The sequence below is a fragment of the Passer montanus genome, unplaced genomic scaffold, assembly GCF_014805655.1.
Source record: "Passer montanus isolate IOZ18808 unplaced genomic scaffold, ASM1480565v1 scaffold21, whole genome shotgun sequence".
In the NCBI taxonomy this organism is placed as follows: Eukaryota; Metazoa; Chordata; class Aves; order Passeriformes; family Passeridae; genus Passer; species Passer montanus.
This window is the reverse complement of record NW_024366703.1, coordinates 7,974,470-7,988,777: the sequence shown is the minus strand read 5'-3', so window position 1 is coordinate 7,988,777 and position 14,308 is coordinate 7,974,470. Positions and strand designations below refer to the sequence as shown.

General features: G+C 40.5%; 1 protein-coding gene across 1 annotated transcript in view; it reads left to right on the top strand.

Moving 5' to 3' along the window:
- The first annotated feature begins 469 nt into the window (after nucleotides 1–469).
- Nucleotides 470–14,308, top strand: part of COL17A1 (collagen type XVII alpha 1 chain) — a 58,285-nt gene continuing 44,446 nt past the window's right edge. The window contains exon 1 of the mRNA XM_039709322.1: nucleotides 470–584. The gene's annotated coding sequence lies outside the window, so the exon portion shown is untranslated. The remainder of the gene's footprint in view (nucleotides 585–14,308) is intronic.

Sequence of the window (14,308 nt, the reverse complement as noted above, 5' to 3'; positions counted from 1 at the left end):
TGACCTGAGCAGCACTGTCATGCTTATGGGAAAGAAGAGAAAATGAAGAAATCTGACTGGAGAAACAGGGAGATGGTGACTGTGACAAGGAGCAATCCCAGCTGGGGCTGCACTGTGCAGTTCAGGATTAGAGAGTTCCCTGACGCTCAAAGGCACTGCCGAAGCAAGAGTGATCTTCCTGTCTCTATCTGCACCTGGCTTCCCCATGTGGATTTACTTTTCTCAAAACTGATTTGTACAAAACGTTTTTCAGCTGTAACTGTCAGGACCAACAGAATGAGCTGAGGAAGCCATGGCAACAACAGCTCCCAATCCTTAGGGGTGATTTCCAGGGCTCCTCCAGCACTGCCCACAGCCAAAGGGCTCCAAGCTGTGCATCCATGCCTCACGCAGCTGTGCTGAGAGCTGCACGGGGGGTACAGGCACCCACATGCTCTCGCTGGATCATGCCCTTAGCTTGTGTGTCAGGGCTGCATTAATTTCCTGCCTGGATCCTCCTCACCGCTGCAGATGAGGACACTATTTTCTCTTCACCTTGTGTAACTCCTATCTCTGTTGAGACCAGAGAGAGTCTGGAGTGAGAGGTGAGTAAGCACTGAGTGTTGTAGGTGTGATAACATGTTAGCAGTTGCTGGGGTTTTGACCATGAGTTTTCATAGATTCACACACTTCAAACAGGATTTGACAGCAACCTTTTACTTTCCCGCAGTAAAAGGTATCAAAGCGTTCAAATCCCATCTACAACAAGCTGTTTTGGGAAATCTGAGAACTTGAGGCCTTAAGGTTACACCTTGTATAAGATTTTATCTGTGGGTGAAATTGATTTAGAAATAATATTTTCAGTAGCAAATGTGGGAATTTACCTTATGTGGTGTTGTTCTGTGTTTTGTAACCATCTATCAAAAAAACCCTGTTGAACGATACCCCAAGTGTTGAGGCAGTTTGGAAGCATTTTTTAAATCTGCCTGGTTTTTGGTTTTGAGTTTGTTTTTTTAAACCTTCAGCTAATTTAATGTCATAAATATTTTAATTTTTACATATGTGAAAAATGGACTCCTGAGTGCAACAGTGAAGGTGCTAATAGAACTTCTGCTGCAAATTTATCAAGAGGGTTGGATCTCAGATACTCTGGAGCTTTGTGATGGCATGTCTCCAAGTTCACAGGGTATTTCCTTCAATCTCAAGGATGGTCCCTGCTTTAAATTACTCATGCTCTGTTGTACAGACATGTTAACAGATGAGTTGCACAAGAAAAACAGAAAGTTTGAGATTTCAGATCATTTGCCAGGTGAGATTCCAGTAAGATTTTACAGGAACATAACACATGAAAAAGTCATCCTGTGCATTATCATTGCACTTAATTAGAGCAACACCCGCATGCCCCACCCCAGGAGAGATGACAGATTGTTTGGAACTGGGGCTGTGGAGCAATGGTGCCACACGTTGGGTGTGTGAGTTTAGTGTGCTACACCTGGAGTAGAGGAAAGGAAATATTGTCATCAGTATTCACTGATGGGCAGTGACTTTAGGAAAAGATCTTGTTCATGTTGGTACTAATGTTTAGTTGTGTTTGCTCCATTTACCTGTGAATTTACCTGGTGTTCACACAGTACTGCAAAAACACTTGGCCAGAAGCCCCTGACAGGGCTGGAAACTAGAGAGTCATCAGGCACTGTCCAGTGACTCTCCAGTATTTCTACTGCAGAAACACAAGAGTGATGGATATTATGTTTTCTTCAATTGGCAAACCAGATTCAGACTGAAATCTTCCTCTCAAAAACTGCTCATCTGTTTCCCTTGAGGAAAACAGATTATCCGTGTGTCATTGATTCTGGCATGTTTGTGGCACGCTGCTGAGTGTTTCTCATGCTGTTCAGCTAAGATCACCAGTATGTTCACATTCATTGCAATACAGTGTTTATTAAGCACTGTAATGCTATTGTTTGATTTCTTTGATTGCTCTTGTGATCAGAATAGTTCAGGGTAAGCAAAATAATTGAATAAAGTGTAGGAAATTGAGCACTGGGTAATAAAATTATTGATCTCTATTTGCTGAACATACCACTTCCCTTTAGAGAAATTAGTTTCCCCAGGGAACCAAAAGGAAAATGTGCTCCTTGGTTTTGTTTTCTTTGGTATTTCTGTGTTGAGATTTTAGTGATCAGATTATTTTTTCTTCCAAGTGTACACCAGTTTGGCTGCACAGTTGAAAGATACTATCTATGTACCCTCTCAATAATCATGTGGTACCAGAGGAGCACTGGGGCTGACACATCAGCATTCTCAGGACAGTGACATGTTTTAATTCTCCTATGGGCATCATCTGTAGTAGCAAAGCCAAAATGGAAAGTAATAGTAAAGGATACTTTAGAAATTCCAGTTTGAGCTTCTTCTCTTCCAGATTGTCAGGAGCATCACTTCCATTTAACAGTTTGCTGGGCACAACAACCAGGCCTTTTCCCTCTAAGCATTGCCCTGAGTATCTGGGATGTTAAGTCAACATACTATGTCTTAAGGCACATATGTATTACCCCTGTCTCTCATTTTTCTGAAGTCTGTTGATCTTGTTTAAAGCCAAGTGATGTATCCCAATGCATGAGGTACACTCTGCACTGGCTGTGTATTCTCTCTTGCCTGGGGCAGGAGGGTGGGGTGCATTTATGTGCCTAACCACTAACTGCTGCACAAAGTTTTAAAACCCTACCCACTCTGCATCAGCCTAGGGCTGTGGTTTTGCTGGCTGCAATTCACTTCTCTGAAAGATGTTCTGACTTGCTTATAGCTATGTAAATACACCAAGGGAAGGACTTTACAGACTAGCTGGAGTAAAACCAGTTTACTACAACAAAACCTGTCCTTGGGAGATGGATTCTGCTCCCATAATGGTGCAAATGCCCAGTAACTAAAAGTCAAGTCTCTAGAATGACATCAGCATAAGCTAAATCAAAAGTAATTTTTTTTGGCCTTGTCTGCTTTACATCTGTGGCTTACAATTTTTGAGGTACCTGTCTTGAAAAGAAAAACTGCCTGGATTTATTGTAGCTGAGGGGCACTGCAATTTGCCATTACAAAAGATAATGTGAGAGCCAGGTGAGATGAGCAGTGTATTCTCACTGCTGTGTGTGTGAATAACCAAGTGGGTGAGGCACTGGGCTAATAAAAGGGGTGGGCATACGATTGCCTCTTATTTCTGTGTCTGTGGGATTTTCTCTGACATAACAAGTCAAAGATTACAGTATGAAGTCTATGAGACTTCAGCATACAAAGGAAACAATAAAGAGACCTTCAGTGTTCTTGTCTTTGAACTGGTTGATCGTTATTTTAAGAAAATTCAAGCCTTTTAAATCTAAGCCCTTGCCCAAACTAGTCTCTGGTACAGCTTTTGCCATCTCTGATGGTCTGAGCATATTTTTGTGTTAAAGTTTTTGAATTGTAGCAGAGCTTGAAGAGTAATTTCATTTTTTCACATACCTAAGAGCTCACTCTGTGATGTGTGCACATAACTCTTGGGTTGCTTGCATTTACCTGTACTGCTGGAATTGGTGAAACTGAAAAAGTGAACGTGGTTTATTTGCAAGTGCAGATGAGCTGCTTTGAGCAGTTACCTATAGTTTGGAGGCCTTGGTTGGACCCAGTGGATTAAACTGGTGTACCAAAACAAGTCATCCAGTGAGCATGTAAGCAAACATGGAGACTTCTCCTATTTCCTGAACTTATGGGGGTGTCCTTGTTTCTCTGAGTGCAGACTTGAGTGACTAGTGTTCGTCATCACCTCAGCAGCACCACTGGCTATTTTTTTGTTTTAGAATAACCATTCTACTGAGCACACCCTACCAAACTGCAGCATCAGCAGGCAAGGTTTAAAAATACACTTCCTCCCCGGAAATGAATTAGATCATTTACCTGAGGCTGGAGAAAGCCTTATAAAGTAAAATTTTAAAAGTCTTTTCCTGAGGATGAAATATTAAAGTGCTCATGGCTGTTTCCCATCTCTTATACTGCTGAGAATAAAGTCATATCTGGAGGGCTGAGATTTCAATGTGGCAGTGTTGTCAGGCACTGCCACCACCTTATGTGGCAGTCAGGCTCACAAGTGAGTGACAGCTGGCTTAAAGCTCTCTCCTGGTTTCCATACAGTGAATAACCAATGTAACATTTCAAGTGTGCATGATTGTTGTGAGATGGGGGATATCTCTGTGGAATACTTCTGCAAACAAAATCACATGTCTAAGGACAGCTGCCTCAGAATTGTGAGGCTGGCAATTCACCAAAATTTGTGAACAGATATGAAACCGCCACTTAATGTAAAGGTTGAGGCAAATTCTTAAATTTCAAAAGATTTAAGATACTAAAAAACCACAGGAACTCAATAAATACTCTTTTATCACCCCTTCTCCCAAAATACTCAGCTAAAAGGAAGACACCATAATTGGCTTCAGTGCCATTTCCTTTAGCAAGTAAAATGGGCAGTGAAGCTTCTCCCTTTTTCTTGAGTGAAATATATTGTTTATGCTAGTCATGGCTCATTAAAACATATTTTTTTCAGTTATTTCTAAAGCAATTCCAGTGCAAATTTTTTACTCACATTCCTATCTGAAATAAGTGCATTTTGAGTCTCTTTCTCTACACAGACATACAGAAAGCTTTACTGATGAGGTGTAATACTTTCTTAGAACCTCTGTGGCTTCAAATGATTACTGTTATATTATTTTTACTGTTGTTGTGTTGTCTTCTGTGGAAGGGCAGCTTAGCCCTTTTGATATTTGAAGTCATTGAGAAAGCTCCTGCTGAGCTGAAGGGAAGCAGAGCTCTCCTGTCCTGATGGAGCTTTAGTGGAAGTGTGGCATATGGAGTCAGCTAATGGTATTATTTCATGTGGTGCTGAGGATACTGGAATTGCAGCTGCCTGCATTAGTGTGTTTTGCACAGTGTGGGAAAGCCACCAGTCTCCCTCTGAACACATTAAGGCAACTGTATTTTGGGTGAAGAACATTTGTCTTATGGGGAGTGCAGGAACACTGAACTGATGCTAAGTGAACCAAGCTAGCGAATGGCACCTGCTTTAAGTGATGGAATGTTTTCCCTTCAGTAACCCAGGTGACTTCAAGTCTGTGTCCTGGCTGCAGTGACCCCCACTGCACACATCAGCAGACACTGAACAAGCTCTCTTTGTCATCAGCCTCTTTGATGACAGCCATGCCATGCCATGTTACCTGACACTCCTGAAATGGGAAACCTTGCAGTTCATTCACAGCTGAAAGAGTTATTCTGGTTTTGACGCTTTAAAGTTTAGTGCATTTTTTCCTTGAGTTAATTACAAGCATTTAATGGGTAACATATGCCAGAATAAGCAATTTCATCACTGTTAAATGCATGGTAGTAACTCAGCACATGGGTATGCACTGACAAGTTTTCTCTTGAAAGGCTTCTCAGGATTTAGATGAGCAGATAGACGAATCTTATATTTTACATGGTGTATACCCTGCCTGTTCTTGAGATTGTGAAACTGGGAATGGATAGTCTTAAAACTGTTCACATGATGTCTGGATAGGAAGTCTTATGTGGGATTATTTTTTCTAGGATCAACAGTGCACATATGGGTGTACATACTTAATCATGTGTGACATGTGGGTGCAAAGATTAATCATGGACATCATCATCTACTCCCTACAATTTACACTGTTTGGTGACATGTTTCTTTTCCATCTCAGTGAGGAATTATGGGTCAGACTTTTTTCCTTAAAGCAGGATTCTAGCTATGTAAAATCAAGTCTAGAAGCTGTGAAATTCTCTGGTTTAACACTTCCTAGTCCTAAGGTTTCCTCCCAAACAGGGAGACCTGCTTTCTCACAAATACCACTATAATGCCAGAGCTACTTCTATTTTGCCCAACCAGTTAATGTGCCTAGCTGTAACTGCTGCTTTTCAAAAGATCTGTTTAACAACAGGAAAAACAAATCAAAAACAAAGAAAGGGCAATAGACAGAGCTGAGAAATGACAATGAGAGGAGGATCTCTTCTCCAGAGAAAATGTTTGTGCCAGTTACTGTTACTGAAAGGTCTTGATGTTTTGCCTTCTCAAGGAGTTTCAAGTTCCATTTAGAACCAATAAATAGCTCTCCTTACTATGTCCAACTTCGCAGGTAAACATGGATACATCTTGCAGGCAAGAAGTACAAATACATCTCAAAAGCCAACACTGAGAGAGATGCTGCAAGCTTATACTGGCAGAGTCCCTGCATAGCACTGCCAGGAAAACTGCAAATGAAGAAATTACCCTTTCTGCTCAGTGCTGCAGCCAGATCTCCATCAGCTCTGCCAGCCTCATTATTGTAGATTTTTCACAGTCAAACCTGCAGTCTGATTTTGACCCCAGCCAGCCAGCCTGAGGTACAGCACTCTAAAGAGTCCACCAGGCAGTGGACAGTGGAGAAGCTGAAAGAACCTCAAGAAGCTAAATAATCAATAAGTTTTCATTTTAATATAAATTCTAGTCCACCAAAGATTGATTGCCATGCATATTGCCAAGCCTCAGGCACAGGCCAGAGAGGTGAAGTCATTCAGTGATGCACTTTTATAACTTGGGTGTGTTACCAGGAGAGGAGGAACAAAATAATAAAGATGTGGCTCATACATATTCCTTACAAAGAAGGTTTTAGTTTTTTAAGTAAAACTATGTGTGAGAACCATCCCCACAGATACGATGGAGAATTGCAATGATTTACCATCCAGATGTGGAGGATCAAACCTCACACTCTGAGGTTACCATGACAAACTTTATTGCAGCTGTTAATTATTGCTGCATTTATTTTTTAAACAGCAAAACCACATGGGCCATTTTCATCTTTAGCTTACGTGATTTCATGAAAATTGATGATTTTATATCAACAACTAATTTCATTTAATTAATTTGTAAGAATTTTGTTCATCTGCATAATTTGGGCAGAAGAAAGGTAAGTAAAGTGAGATGAGATTGAATGCTCAAGTGCTTTTTTTGTGGGAAGCAGCTGTGTAGGAGATGCAGCCTTCTTCAGTGTTTTGGTCTGTTAAAGACATTACTAGAACTAATGCAGCTGTACTCCAAGATTCCCTTTACAATTATGTCCCACAGCCATGTTCAAACTGGTGCTGTAGGTAATTAAACTGTGAATTCATCAGCTTAGGTGAAGGAATCCCAAGGAGTGGTTACCAGATCAGGAAGGTTTTCATGAAAAGATGGGTGTGTGTTCAGAGCATCTTTAGAATATATTCCACAAAGGAATGTTGAATGTGTTTTTCCACTGATTTTACAAAATGGAGATCCTAAGTAAAGCATTAAAAAAATGCATTGAATGAACACTCTTAATACATTTTTCCAAATCCTTTAAAATACTGTTTGCATTTGTCCCTGACAGTTCCTAAATACTTGACACAGACATATTTTATGAATATTGCACATTCATACAATGCACAGCATACAGTTGTCTTGTATTGGATCATTCACTTGCTTATTGCTAAGTTGTTTATGTGTTGGGAACTGTAGATTTTTATCATGCACTTGACTTGCATTGCTTCTAGATGCTGATCTTTTTTTACTAGTTTATTGTTCTTTCATTGTGCAAACACTATGCACTGGTTTTAGGAAAAGCTGAAGGATTCTGCTGACACTGCAAATAGCTACAGTTAAGTAAACAGAACAGAAGTAGAAGCATGTAATTCTACCAGCCCCTTTAACACCTTTAATGGCAGTGAACAGCCATGGTTCACTGCCCTCCTACCTGTGAGCTAATTGCTCTTGACTCTGGCAGTTGCTTGGTCTCTGTTTCCATTCCATTTTATTCCCACTTGGTCTCTGTCTGCCTGAGTTTTCATTATAATATTTTATGCACATGTATTGGCTTGTTGGTTTCTTTATGTTTTGCTTGATTGCATTCACTTGGCATGTGTCAGCTGCCACAGATGCTGTTCTGCTACATTTTGGGTACTCAGATGTTGGGGATTGAACCTCTTCATGGATGAGGATATATGTGTGTATCAATGTCTCGCTGTGCAGTAGGTATTGGGCATGGCTGTTTATTAGCAAATGAATTTGGTTCCAGACATATTAAGAACACCAATTTCTGATACACACTCTTCATGCCTGCACTCTTAAGGAAATACCTTACAAAACTAGAAGTTAAGCACTGCCTGCTCGTCAGGTAGGTAAGGTTCACAACATTTTGGCACTGCTTGTCCTTCATTAGCAAAATAGGGTAGTTTTTACCTGCAGTTACAATTTTAAAGTCATTTGCAAAACTGCCAGATTTATCATCAAGACAGTAATTAACTGAAATGTCATGCAATTAAACCAGACCAGCATGTGTTTGACAGCCTTGGGCAACACTAGAAATGAAGTCCCCAGCTCAGCACAGTACTTGAAGTGTGTGTGGCTTTAAGTACATGGGTAGTGCCTGTGAAGGATGGAGGTAGCACCCAGTGGTTGGAGGCCTGGGAAACTCAGTGTCTGAGGAAAGCTGCAGGAGAAGGAAAAGCTTAGTTTGGTGTTGAAAACTCTCGTGGCATATGTGACAACAGCATTTAAATACATAAAAGGAGATCAGTTATACTGAAAAGGGAAGAAAGGAAGTGATTGTCGGCTCAAGATACTTGTTTGGAACTTCAAGACATTTTCTAACAGCAAGTATGGGAGTTACAGAGCAGATCACATCAGGAGGCTCTGAAACATCATTGAAAGTTATAAACACTTTAAAGGTTTAAACACTAACAGAAGGATTTCTTAATACAAATTTTAATATTTGGGGAGGAGGTGTAAATATTTTGTTCTGAACTCATTAATTTATGCTGAAAACTAAAAACACCTTTAGGTGTTGTAGTTACAAAGCCTTCAGCTGACAACTTTAATCATGGATATTATTAAAGTAGAATCCAAAAAGCACCTTTGCAGGCACTGGGCAAAGAAAGCAGCCACCATACCATGCATCTGGCAACCCTATGATAGCAATAAAAATACCCCAAAGGCTCCATGCCAGCAGGAATGTCTGAAATACACAACATATGGAGTGAGGATGAGCCTTGATTTTAATAAGAGAGAGCTGCGTGTTATCACAGGTCTCACAAGACAAATTTCTGATGGAAGCAAATTAATGAGAATCTGAATGGCTGTGAAATGAAAAGTTTGAGTAACAACTAAGTTTCCAGCCAGTCATCTTGCTGAGAAGAAATAACAAACAACAGACCTGGCTTTTGGAAAAGGCAATACTTCTGTGCTTTGGATAAGAAACAGGTTTTTTCAAGCAGAGACATGAAAATAGAGATGGGCACAGTCAAAAGCTTCAGAGCCAAGTCAGAAAACCTGCCAGAAACTGGAAGCAGAGGCAACTTAAATAGCTTGGATCCAAGTTTTGAGTGTTCACTTGCAAATGTTTTCCTCAAAACTATTTAGAAAAAATAATCTGCTAGCCTGAAGTCAGTGATCAAGTCCTGGAAAGGAAAGCTTCCTTTTTCACCAGGGTTCTGCCCTTCCAGCTGAGCAGCTGGAACACAGTGCATTTGCCATCATGCCATCTTTCATCCTTTTACTTTTGATTTTAGATACGTTCTTGGTACTGGAGAAAAACTGCTTTGTAAAATGAGATCCTCTTACAGGTGACGTTGTATGAAGGAGTGATAGAACCTCTGCTGTCCCTGGCTGGGGAGAGCAAGGAGTAAAAGAGTCACTTGCAGCTTGGGAATCAGATTATGTAGAGGCTTTCCCAGTAAAGCCAGCTGCTGCTCATTATGTTTCTCTGAATATTCCTTGTTTATATGTTTATTGTTTTGCTCATTGCAACTGAAATTGTCATACTTGTTTAGCAAAATACTTGTTTAGCAAAATGTAATACTTGTTTAGCAAAAATAGTGAGCTATTCCAGGAAAAAAAACCCTTTTGCAAGGCAGTGTGACCCTCAGCCAGCTTGGGATCATCAAGAGAAATGAGTGAAAGAAGTTAGGAGGAAAAATGAAGAAGTGTTCCTGCCTAACTCCACAAAAATGAGTCTTGGTAAAAAGAAAAAATGTCTCCATCAGCTCTGGCATATTGGAGCGCCGGTCCCACAGTTGTCTCCTTTAACATTGTTGTTTTAATCATAGCAAAGAGTGACAGCTCAATTAAATGAATTTTGATAGATGCAGCAATTTAGGATTGTCTGAGTTCCACATACCAGCTAACTGTAAGACTACCATGCATGTAAGAGCTGCATGATTTCTATAAAAATAGCATTAGCTCTTATTATTGTTATGTTATTATTACTACTCTTTTTACCACTACTACACCAGCAGACATGGGCAGATATTCCAGAGACTGCATGGTCAAGAGTATAAGAGAAGGCTTAATGATGGCATTCCAGTACCTGAAGGGAGCTCATAAGAGAGCTGGGGAGGGACTTATGACAAGTGCAGGTAGTGACAGGACAAGAGCTGAATGGCTTCAAACTGAAAGAGAGCAGGCTTAGATCAGATGTTAGGAAGAAATTCTTTACTGTGAGGGTGTTGAAGCACTGGCACAGGTTTCCTAGAGAAGCTGTGTATGTCCATCCCTAGAAGTGTTCAAGGCCAGGTTGGATGGGGGTCTGAGCAGCCTGGTCTAGTGGGAGGGGTCTCTGCCCGTGGCAGGGGGCTGGAACTAGATGGTCTTTAAGGTCTCTTCCAACCCAAATCATTCTGTGATTCTAGGATTCTACCTCTGTTCTTACAAGGCAGAAGTAAAGAATATGAGAGGGCTCACATTCATCTGTTCTCTTCTGGGTCAAAAATCTCCTCTTTGTTTATTCTTGAACACACATTTTTGGGTTGGAATTAGCATATCACTTGTGGTTTGTATGGCATAGGTGTGTCTGGCTGGAGATTGGCTTGCAGAAGCATGATCTCTAATGAAAAGTGAGAAACTTGGAAAGTTTCCCATTCTGAGAGAATGGGAGCATAAACAAAATAACCATGAATGGTGCTGAAAACTGCTTTAAACCCACATGAGAAGAAGGCTGCAAACTAAAAGATTGTCCTAGATTAAAGAACAGTGAGAGATCATTAAAAAAAATTTGGAAAATGCTTGTTAATGTGCTTGACTTGTTAAGAAGGCTGCGAACTAAAAGATTGTCCTAGATTAAAGAACAGTGAGAGATCATTAAAAAAAATTGGAAAATACTTGTTAATGAGCTGTAAGCCATGACTTTTTGCTTCTGTAATATTGCTCAAATATTTATTCTTATTCTGACTATTGATAAATAGTGTGTCTATAGCTGCATTGTGACTCCAGCCACAGTTTCCAGTTTTTACAATTGTCTGTTCTTAACTGACTCAGAATCAAGGCAAAAAAGAAAGTGTGAGGTCTGGCTTATTTTAACCCTTGTATCTGTTTGGGTGGGTTGGTTTTTTTGGTTTGGTTTTCTTTTGGGTTTGTTTTTTTTTGTTTTTTTTTGTTTTTTTTTCTCCAAATGGTTGCTGAAGAGAAGTATTGAGTCTGTGTTGTGACTGTTCTCTGTGGATCTGGTCTGTTCTGTTTCTGTAGGGACGTTTGTATGGTCAAGAATTCTGTGCCAGGGTCACAGATGTAGATGAGAAACTTGATCAAGATTGTTGACATGCTGTATGTCAAAATAGAAGCAAGTCCACAAATGCTATAATTTTAACACAAGATACAGGTGAAAGACACTGTGAAAGAGATAAATAATTACTGTTTGTAAAAATCCATATTTAACAGCAGAACTTGAGCAAGATAGACCTTGCACCTTTTGGCCAAGATTGTAAAAAAAAATCTCAGTGTAGAGAAAAAAAGGATGCCAATTTCAGTCTGTGCCAACTTCCTCATGAACAGAGCAGGGATCTGTGGTATCTCCAGCATAACCATCAGGGAGCAGGCAGCACACTGTAGAGATTTTACTCTCTCCAAACTTTTTCAATGACCAATTGAAAAAAGACCACTGGTTTCTGCAAACATCATATAAAGGAGTCTCTTTTTAAACAACCAATTGACCCAACAAGTCAAGACAGAAGTATGTTCTGGTGAAGACACCTATAACTTCCATGTGGAAATACAGGCACAGTTGAAGTATTAAATTTGAAAAACTCACGCATTTCTGTTTCAATATGAATTGAAATAACATCTCTCCTATGACCACAAAACCTAGGAATTAATACATTCCCATAACTACTTGCTAAAAAGAGACGATGAGGAAAATTTATGAAAGAAGTAGAAAGAGGACTGTTAATATCTCTGTCTCGAGGAGGATACTGAGAAATTCTTGAAGACTGGAAGAGATAGAAAAGTGTTGGAAATGTAATTTCGACAATGTTGGAGAATGTTGCCACAGAAGAGACAAATGAAGATGTGAGTGCTGCTGTCTCAATGAGATTGACTCATTCTTTACTTCAGTAATTTTTGCAGTGGGAGAGAGAAGGGTCTCCAGCCTCAGTACTGACACACGTTCGAAGCTCCAGCTGCCACGTGAGGTGTGTTCTGGAGAGCAATTTTACCGAGTCTCATGTCCCATCTTGTGCTTGCAGTCCTGCAGGAGATCAGCAGTCTTCTAGTCATGTGTATCGGATAATAATATTTTATGCCTCTGGAATGTATCCTCTAATAAAGGAGTGCCATTTAAACTGGGGCTTTGCAAGCCTGCACATGGCAGGTTGAGCCTGGGTGCCCCAGGAAAAGCAGGTGCAGCATGACAGCAGCCAAGAAGGATTCAAGCCTTTCTGAAGACCAGTTCCACAAATAAATAGCAGTAGAAACAGGAATAAAAGCAGTTTCACTCGCTTTCATTGCACAAGCAGTTCTAACAAGTGCTGTGTCACCTTCGGAACCAAAATAAGATCCAGATTGCTCATTTATTGTGTGTTATTAATCCAGATCTAAACAAATGCAACAGGAACAAGCCCAATCCAGCTTTATGCTAATGGAAACAAAGCTCTTGATTTAAAACTGTTTTGCAATACTCAGATAAGCATATGTTTGGAAATTGATTTATGGTTGTGAAGAACCCAGGAGAACATAAAGCTGGTGTGAGCTGAAATGCCCATCCCTAATTATAACACCAGTCTGTACTGTGATAAATTCCAATCCATGATAAATCCATAATGATCAGTGACAATAAACAGGGCTTATAGCAGAGCATGTTCCCTAAGGGAACACCATAGTACCCAGCAGAGACTTTTCATTCTGTTGTTTACCTTGGCAGTGAAAAGTGAGCACCACCCTGAAATGCTTGAGAGCCTAATCACAGGAAGTAGCTTCCTAGCAAACAAGAAGGATGATGTGGACAGAGACATCTCTGGACAGAAATCTTGTAGAACTCTGCAGCCTTCCATTCAAAGTCTGACTCAGGAAATTTGTTGACTGGCCTCAGTCTTTATTTTTCATGGGGGACAGTCAAAACTTCACAGGATATACAGAGAACATATGTTCTAACATGTTTGTACAGCCCCCCCCCCCCCCCCCCCCCTTTTCCCCTCTCAGACACTTTGCACCTAATCTTGACAATTCCCTCAAAAACCTGATTATTTTAAAGGAAGCATTTTCTCAAAGGCCCTTCAGCTCAGGGCAGACTGTCTTATCACAGGGTTGGAGAGAACAATGTGAAAATCACAGGTTTAAATCACTGTACAGTACATGTTTGCATGTCCCAAGTGACTATGTTCACCATTGGGGTGACCTTCCCTCAGTTCTCTCCAAAAAAATCAGAGTGTTTTGATTTCCATTTTGTCATAGGTTTTAGACTAAGGTTGCAGTTCAGCTGTCCCTGCAACAACAGGCCTGATGCTTTCTTCACTTATTCCCCAGCAGTGATCCCAAAAGCTTGGCCAGGTTCCTTGGACTGGATATGAGCTGTGGGCTTTAAGCACAGTCTTGTGTTTCATTTCTTCTCAGTGCCCAGGTACTTCCAGGAGATATTCTTGTTCTGTGCACAAACTCACCTGAGTGTCACAGCATCGGTGGCACTTCTATTCCCAAAGATTCCTGGATTGTGAAGTAATCCTTGATCCAAAAATTACACTTTGAAATTTAGCAGAGAAAAGGGCTTGCAGGGCAGGAATGTATAGGACTGGGAAAGGGGAAAGCAGAAGAAAACTGTTCTCAGAGACCTTTCAGGCACTGTCCCCTGCATTTGCCTTCCTGGTAACGTGAATCCATCTCTCTGTAGAGGAGGTCACTTGCTACAAACTGTAGCTGAGCCTGCCTGAAATTTTTTCATCAGGATTTTTTTGTCAATATGTGCCTTGAATTTTCTCTGAAGACTGCAGACAGAAATCATGCTTATTTGCCAACACCCATAATTTTCTGAGGCAGATCTCCAAG